Source organism: Sinocyclocheilus grahami, unplaced genomic scaffold (genome assembly GCF_001515645.1).
Source record: "Sinocyclocheilus grahami isolate Dianchi unplaced genomic scaffold, SAMN03320097.WGS_v1.1 scaffold3444.1, whole genome shotgun sequence".
Taxonomy (NCBI): domain Eukaryota; kingdom Metazoa; phylum Chordata; class Actinopteri; order Cypriniformes; family Cyprinidae; genus Sinocyclocheilus; species Sinocyclocheilus grahami.
The window spans coordinates 5,742-14,550 of record NW_015508569.1 but is presented as its reverse complement, the minus strand read 5'-3'; the positions used below and the strand labels follow the sequence as shown (position 1 = coordinate 14,550).

Here is an 8,809-nt window from a genome sequence, read left to right as displayed (position 1 = left end):
GCAAATTTTATTTTACTGATTTAATTGTATCCTTATCTCACACATGGATTTCCATTCAAACATTTTTCTCTTTTTGCAACGTAATATCACATTTGTATTTTTGTTATAGAAATATATTGTAACAAATGTGCAAGTAAAATAGCTAACAATAAAAAGCCATATTATCTTATTAATTTATGCATCAAACAACATCATTCTTGTTCACAGTAATAAAAACCGATTAAACTGTGATAAAAAAAATGATTGCACAACCACCCATTAAGTGGTGATATGCATTAAGAACGAAATTTGACATTAAACAAAAAAAAAAGAACAAAATGGACACAATTGGTGGCTGACTAAATACTTTTTTTCCCCCACTGTAAGTACATGAATTGGGACGCACCTAAAGTCTAGTTTGTTCACCGTGAACATCGCGGTTTTGGAACTGGCATACCTCGAGTAAGCAAGATTGCAGTTGATCAACAGAGAGTTCAAGGTACACCCCAGAAAGTAGAACTTTACATAGAATGTTTAGAAGTTCAACATTAGAACAGAATATTGTCTTTGTATTTAAATGAGTTTTTGTATTGTATGCAATCTTTTAGCCCTGATGAAGGCCTGTGTAACAACACATTGGCAAATAAAACCATTATTCTTTTTAGTTCCACTTTCTGATTATTTTGACAAGTGTTGCTGGTATTCCTTTAAAAATTACCTTGATGTGCGGACACATTGTTTTACTGGTATGAAGGAGTTTTTCTCTCTGCTTGTGCTTCTAAATTATCTTAAAATGCCTGTTGATAAGCAGTTGCTGCCTTGTGAATAAGCACATTGGATTGCTTTTGCTTGCAGTAGTCAGATGCCTTTGGTTGGCGTCCCATATATAAAAAGCTTATCACACTAACACAAATTTGACTTACAGTGCTGTGAATAAGTAAGCCTCTTGAAATGTGTCCCTTTGTCAGCATGTGTGGACACTGACACTTCAATTTGAATAGTATTAATGGCGACATAACACAAAACCAATATTTCTCAATGAAATATTTTAATAAACAAATAGCTACAGAAATTCAACTATTGTGGGAAAAAAATAAGTACATCCATACGTTTAGCAGCCAGTATCATTATGTTTGTCTTTTAGCTTATTCCTTCATGCAGAATTCCTTCACTTGTGATATTAGGTGGGTTTCCTGCATGTATGAGCCCATTCATGTTCCTCACTACATCCATTGAAATCTGACCTTTGACTTGGTTGTTCTAAACACCTTGTCTTTTGTCTGAGTCAATCCTTTTTGGATTTGCTTTTCTAGTTCAGCTTCATCTGTTGCATAGAAAGCATCATGTTGTCATTAAGCAGTCTTTAGTGTAATTGTTGACATCATGATGGAAGTTTGTTGGGCTCTGAACCAGAAAGATCCCCCAAAACTACAACAGCCAACCATCATGAGTCACAGTTGCTATGAGGTTGCTTGCTTCTAACATGTTTGGAACTGTGGCTAAATAACTTCTTCATAAATCTGTTGAATGACAAACTTCAGGACAGCCTTAAAGGGGTCATATTAAAACCCATTATAAACGAGGCATTCGTTGCATCCAGTGCGGACATAATTACGGATTATAATGACTTATACTGTCTTTTTACGCATTGCGTTAAATAAATACAGGAGAAAATAAAGAAATGTGACTGATTTTCTGATGGCCATGTTTGCTGACTGATATTTAAGGCACATGTTAGCATTTCTGCCAAATATTTCTATGATCAAATGGTTGTGGACACATTGGATCTGTCTGGCTCCCACTCGCAGTCTCTTTCATACCTACTGTCTCTATTGTCCTAGAAACAAAACAAAAAGCCTAAACTAAATGGTTTTTGAGGTCCAGACACATAGAATGAGAAAAAAAAAAAAAAAAAAAAAAAAAACAACTCAGACTGAACGGAAAAAATAAAAGAGAAGTAAACTAAATTCGGAGATGACAACAAAAGGAAGAAAAAGAACAGTTAACCCACAGCCAACATCTGTCTGTGGTAACCGTTAACACATTCCTAAACTACACCTCACCCTATTCTTTGCGGTTTAACAGACATCTGTGGATATAGGAGATCCTGCTCTGCCTCTTGCATCAGGAGAAGGGAAGCTGTACAATGCTTAATCGTGGTTTTATTGTAATTTAAAGACGGGACTTTTGCAGGCTTGTGTATAATACCACGCTCCCTTCAAAAGGTACTTTCCAGCATATCTGTTCTACTTTCAATTTAACTCTCTCACTCGAATCCCCTCTTACCAGTCCTTAACTTTCAGTTAGTATTATTCCCCTTTTAAGAACGTAGGCACATCTCGTCATTTGGGACATCTGGTTCAAGAAAGAGTGCTGGTCCAAAAACAGCCGTCACTGATCAGAAATGCTCCCCATTTCTGTGAAATCACAAAGATGCAATTTTAATTTGTAAATTTAAAAGATGTCAGATGAACAAGATTTGAACTGAGCCACATCAGTTAATGTTCAGAGCATGGGCCTTATTAAGACTCAACTCATTCTGATTCATGTCTACATAAATCAAAAGTGGTTGTAACTGCACAGGAGAGACCGGATTACCTCTGTAATAATTTACTTAGTTGTAAGGGAATTAATCATTAATTCATTCAGGTTTATTTCTAGCTCAGGTTTTAAAAGAACTCGATCTGAGAATTCGAGGTCCACCTGATCAAAACTGACTTTGACTTTCAATAGTTTATACTTTTATCAGCTACTCGGCCAGCGAGAAGCTGATGTCAGTGTATATTACCAATTGAATATGTAATTTTTGTATTCTCCCTGGCCACGGGTGAAATACAAAATTTGATGATTTGTCAGCTCTTGAAAGAGAGGTAATTATTATGCGTAAGCTACGAGCTAAGGTAACAAGCAAGGATCTTTTGGCAATAGAGTTGACACAAAATTATCTGACACCAGACAATTGATTAGTTATAAATGAAACATGAAATTTATTGGCCATTTTTTTAAGCACCGTTAAAGTACTGTCCTTTTTAGCTTATCTTGAGATATAGCCAAACAGTCCAGGGAATGCTTCACCTTACTTGATAGAGCCTGAGTTTTATGACTGCAGATGGCTGGAGAAACGAACCTCAAAAACCTTCCATGGAATGTGCTGGTTTGATGTGTGTGTCTCCATCATGTAGGTGGGTCTGTTGTGAGACAGATCCTACACCTCTTTCATCCGGATCATCCTCCTGTCTTACACTGCCCTGTGGGAAAGTTTAGGCAAATTATAATAGTGAATACAATCTAAAAAATTCACACTAGAATTTGTGGTCATTGAGATTTTTATTTTGGGAAGAATTTAATATTCAGCAATGATGCATTAAATTGATCAAAAGCGACAACATTTATAAATGTTACAAATTCAGCTTTGATAAATCACAAGAATAAAATTATATTTTAAAACATACTCAAACAGAAAACAGTTATTTTAAAATTGTATTAATATTTCACAATATTATTGTTTTTACTGTATTTATCAAACATACTTAGCCACGATGAGCATATCAGTGAACATAAAACACTTTCAAAAACATGAAAAAAAAATAACGACTCAATTTTTAAACAGTGTTTCTATCACAACAACTACAACAAAAACTCACCTGTGCTCCCTCATCATTGGAACGCTGTGGTACTGGAATCCATTCCCTAAAATTAAGATCAATTTAACATGTTGTCACACTTAGCCTAAGGCGAGGAGCGAGGGACAAGGAACAAGGAGACCAGGAGTACACGAAAACAACAGGTTTTTAATCCAAACATCCATGGAACTACACGGAGCAGACAGGATCACAGGAAACACCAGGGTAGACATATAATCTCAGACAAACACAGAATGCACACACTGGGGCTTATAAACACAGGGCAATCAGGGGAATACAGGTGCACGGAATGACTAATTAACAGGGAAGCGGAACACATGGGGAAGAAACTGGGTCACCGAACACAACAAACAGTCCAGGGGCATGACATTACTCCCCCCTCCCGGTAGGTGAGTCCTCGCACCGTAGAAACAACATGGGGAGGGGAATGGGTGGGAACTAGGGAGGAGGCTCAGGACCAGATTGACCACATGTTGGTACAGTCTGCTGTAACGTTTATAACCCAGCTCAGTGGTCCTTAAACCTGTTCCTGGAGCCCCCCAACACTGCACATTTAATTTCTTTGTCTGACACAAATACTTCAGGTCTAATTACTACTAATTATGGACTAGAGATCGACCAATATTGATTTTTTTTTTTTTTTAGAACTGACACCGATACTGATTATCTGCATGTTTATGTGACCAATAACCAATATGCAGAACTGGTGTTTATTTATTGTTTTCCTTCTGTTTATGACACAATGATAACAAAGGTAATGAACTGAACAAGCATTTTTTTTATATCAGTCAATACTGTAATTTCACTCCCTCCTTACACGTTACACATTTCCACAAATATAAAATTGTTAATTTAGCAACGTTTTGTTTTCATTTAAAAATGAATGTATATTTATAACACTATAATTTGTGTTATATTACATTGCCATTCAATTAAAACAAACTAATTAAAACTAAATTAACACTGATGCATTTATAAGTTTACATTTTTGCCAAGACATTGTTGATTGCTTGGTTTCTATTTCTGCAGCATCACGCAGTCCAGTCTGTGATGACCCTCTCAATGGTTTAAAATACCCCTCCTCATAACTGCACATTAAAAAAATCACTATAATTGTGTCAAACAAACAGCTCATCACTGGAAAATATTCAATTTGAACATAATTTATTATTGTAGGGCAATATTATAATATAACCAAAACAAACTAAAACTTGAGATACAAAAGCTCCAACTATCAAGTCACACTAAGACAAATAAAGTGTTCAAACTCACCGCTTGAATCTGAATATCACACCAACAACAGCAGCAAGAACAGCACAGCAGATGACAAAGCCAAACAGACCCCAACAGACGGTGCTGGATTCTAGGAAAGAGGGATGGAGAGATGTAAAAGTGTCAAGTCCACACTTCTACAATGTTACTGTTATTCTGAAAAGGCTGACAAATGCTATAACTGCTTCTATAGTCATGGTTTGTCACAGATTACATTTATCCTAGATCAGTGGTTTTCCAACTTTTTTTAGTGCGACCGTATTTTTTCTTTTTTAATTATCGTGAGCGATATATATATATATATATATATATATATATGGAGTGACAACTGTGTCGCAACTAATTAAAACTAAATTAACACTGATGCATTTATAAGTTTACATTTTTGCCAAGACATTGTTGATTGCTTGGTTTCTATTTCTGCAGCATCACGCAGTCCAGTCTGTGATGACCCTCTCAATGGTTTAAAATACCACTCCTCATAACTGCACATTAAAAAATCTACTATAATTGTGTCAAACAAACAGCTCATCACTGGAAAATATTCAATTTGAACATAATTTATTATTGTAGGGCAATATTATAATATAACCAAAACAAACTAAAACTTGAGATACAAAAGCTCCAACTATCAAGTCACACTAAGACAAATAAAGTGTTCAAACTCACCGCTTGAATCTGAATATCACACCAACAACAGCAGCAAGAACAGCACAGCAGATGACAAAGCCAAACAGACCCCAACAGACGGTGCTGGATTCTAGGAAAGAGGGATGGAGAGATGTAAAAGTGTCAAGTCCACACTTCTACAATGTTACTGTTATTCTGAAAAGGCTGACAAATGCTATAACTGCTTCTATAGTCATGGTTTGTCACAGATTACATTTATCCTAGATCAGTGGTTTTCCAACTTTTTTTAGTGCGACCGTATTTTTTCTTTTTTAATTATCGTGAGCCATATATATATATATATATATATATATATATGGAGTGACAACTGTGTCGCACCGGTCTCGAGTCCCACAGAGGAACTCTGGAAGAAATCAACAGATACGTCTGTGATTGGCTACTATGTTCAATGCTGTAAAAACATGTTGTAATCAGAAACATTTGAAGCGTCCTTCTTCCCCGAGTTTTGTTACAAAGTCGTGGCCTAATGGTTAGAGAGTTGGACTCGTCACCCAAAGGTTGCGGGGTTCGAGTCTCATACCGGCAGGGATTGTAGGTGGGGGCAATGAATGTACAGTGCTCTCTTCCACCTTCAATACCACGACTGAGGTGCCCTTGAGCAAGGCACCGAACCCCAACTGCTCCCCAGGCGCCGCAGCATAAATGGCTGCCCACTGCTCCGGGTGTGTGTGTTCACTGCTGTGTTTGTGCACTTAGGCTGGGTTAAATGCAGAGCACTAATTCCTAGTATGAGTAAACATACTTGGCCACATGTCACGTCACTTTCACTTTACATACATATATACACCAGTGGGGTGGGTCGTGACCCAGGGTTTGAAAACCACTGTCCTAGAATACCACATCCGGGATGCATACTTATATACTGTCAAACACGTAAATGTAAATGTTCTGTTTGTTAGCACAACTGAAATTCAGCAATTCAGCTGGACTTTAAACAGCATTCTCAATTCAGTTCTGTTCAGAGCAGCAGCACACACAACCTTTTTCATGGCATAAGAGTTTCAAGAACATCAAACGACATGTACCATTAACTATAAAAACAAAAATAGACTCACCAGTATGAACATTCACATACAGGGAACCTAATGAACTTCCATATTTGTTTGAAGCATTACAAATGTACAAGCCATTAAAGTCGGGGGACAGTTTTGGCACAGGAAGCTTGTTGCCTTCATAATAGGGAGTACTCTCTCTGTTAATAGAGAGATATGAAAGATCAATAAGCATGTTCTGCTAGTACATAACAGTACAATTGATGGTCAGTAGTAAACTATCTGTAAAAAAAACTAAAACAAAGTTGGATAACTTCAAAAAAATTCAACTAGCAACCACAGGCCAACACCTCAGCAACTTATCAGAACAGCCTTGCATCTGTCTCTCTCTGAAACCTAAAATAATGAGCTGATGAGTTGAATCAGGTGTGATCGATGTGGGCGGCATACAAAATGTGCAGGGCTGGGGGTACTCCTGGACAGGTTTGAGAGCCACTGGCTTATAGAATAACAACTGCCACTGAGACAGATATATTTAGTGACTCTTTCTCATAAAGCATGCCTTCAATAATGTATTACCTGCTTGATCATTTTCTGTCTGATTTTCAGTTTATTTAAACTGAGTGCTGAAATTATTTTAACTGTCAGGAGCAACTCTTCCATTAAGCACAGGCCATTACACACAGCCCAAAAAAATATTTGTATTACCTTGTCCAGGTGTAGCTGGCTGGTTCTGGGTTACTATCCACTTTACACCAGAATACTTTAGCATTTTTTTGGACTGTCAGGAATTATAACCACTGACTCAGGAGGATCTAGGAGAAAATAAGCAGCAAAAAATAACTATATATCCATAAACACTATGTACTATATGTGAAACTAAAGCCATATTTCTTACACTTTGGGTTACAAAGTAGGAATGAGCACAACATTTTGAGAATAGTGATGCCTCCATCTTGTGTCAGAAATGTGAATTTTTTTTTATAAACAAATAAATATATATATATATGTGTGTGTGTGTTCTCTTATGTCTTTGGTTATTGTTATCTTCATCTCCATTTTTTATTAGCTGTAATAACTGAATATTCATTCTTCACAATCAAAAATCATCTTTCTAAATTATTCAAAAAACAAGCCTTTGTTACAAATAGAGAGATGCACTTGAAACATAAAGTTTTGTTTTTATATGAAAGGTACGTAACAGTCATTTGTATTCAAGCTGTTGGTTGATACACCATATGTGTACTTACAATGGATGTTTATTGTGTAGTTCAGCACAAGTTCATCTTTTTGAGTGTTGTGTTTCACCACACACTGGATGTTCTTCTTATTTAAATGTTTTAATGGGACACCAAGCAAGTAGGACACAACAGTAATGGTCCCATCTGGGTGCACTGTACGGTTGGTTTCAGTCCTCAGAGAGTTTTCCAGGTCTCCTAATCTCCACATCACTTCTGCTGCAGGCCGTGCATTAGAGGCAAAGCATGACGCCAACATCACCTCTAAATATCCAGCAACAGGTGCCTCCCCTCTCACGTTAACTGCAGGACGAGCTACATTTGAAATGGGAAAAAAAACGAATGGATTCAATGCATCTGTTATGTTATGATGTTTGTGTTTCTGTAATATTGGTGTTTTGTTGGATGTTTTCTGTCTGAGTTTCAGATTGCTGCTGATTGACTAGGAGTGCTGCCGTCTATCAGCGGTAATTGGTGTGATCAGCTGGCAGTCCTTTTAAAACGCTTCTTCCGCTCTTCAGAAGGGGGAGGTGGTGCGACTTCGGGCTGGTCGCACTGGTCCAGACTCCCTGTTAGCCGCCAGTCCAAGATGTGCTGTTAGTGTTTCTTTTGATTGTTTGGTTATTTTGAAATGTGGTAGTAATGTAGGAGAGACCTGCCCTTTTGTTTAGATCTCATTTCTACTATGTTTTTTTCGGTTAAGAGTAGATAGGTTAGGTTTATTGTATTTCTTTTTCTTTGTGGCAGGTTATTTATATTTTATTTCATTAGTTTGGCTTTGTTTGTTATTTTGGGCCTTGGGTCTCTCTGATGAAAAGTACCGCTTTATTATTCATATTTAGTTATTTGTTTATTTTAATAATTCGTCACTTAGATTAATTATTTTTGCTTTTGATATTTCCTTGTTTGGACCATGGTCCCTTAATGAATTTTATCAGTTGGTGGCTGCATTTTCCTTGGTCATGTACAATAAAGCTACCTTATACTTTATTGT

The 8,809-nt window shown here is 36.9% G+C and overlaps 1 pseudogene; it reads right to left on the bottom strand.

The window, feature by feature from the left end:
* Positions 1 to 1,905: 1,905 nt before the first annotated feature.
* LOC107576288 (poliovirus receptor-like) overlaps positions 1,906 to 8,809 on the bottom strand; it is a 10,794-nt pseudogene continuing 3,890 nt past the window's right edge.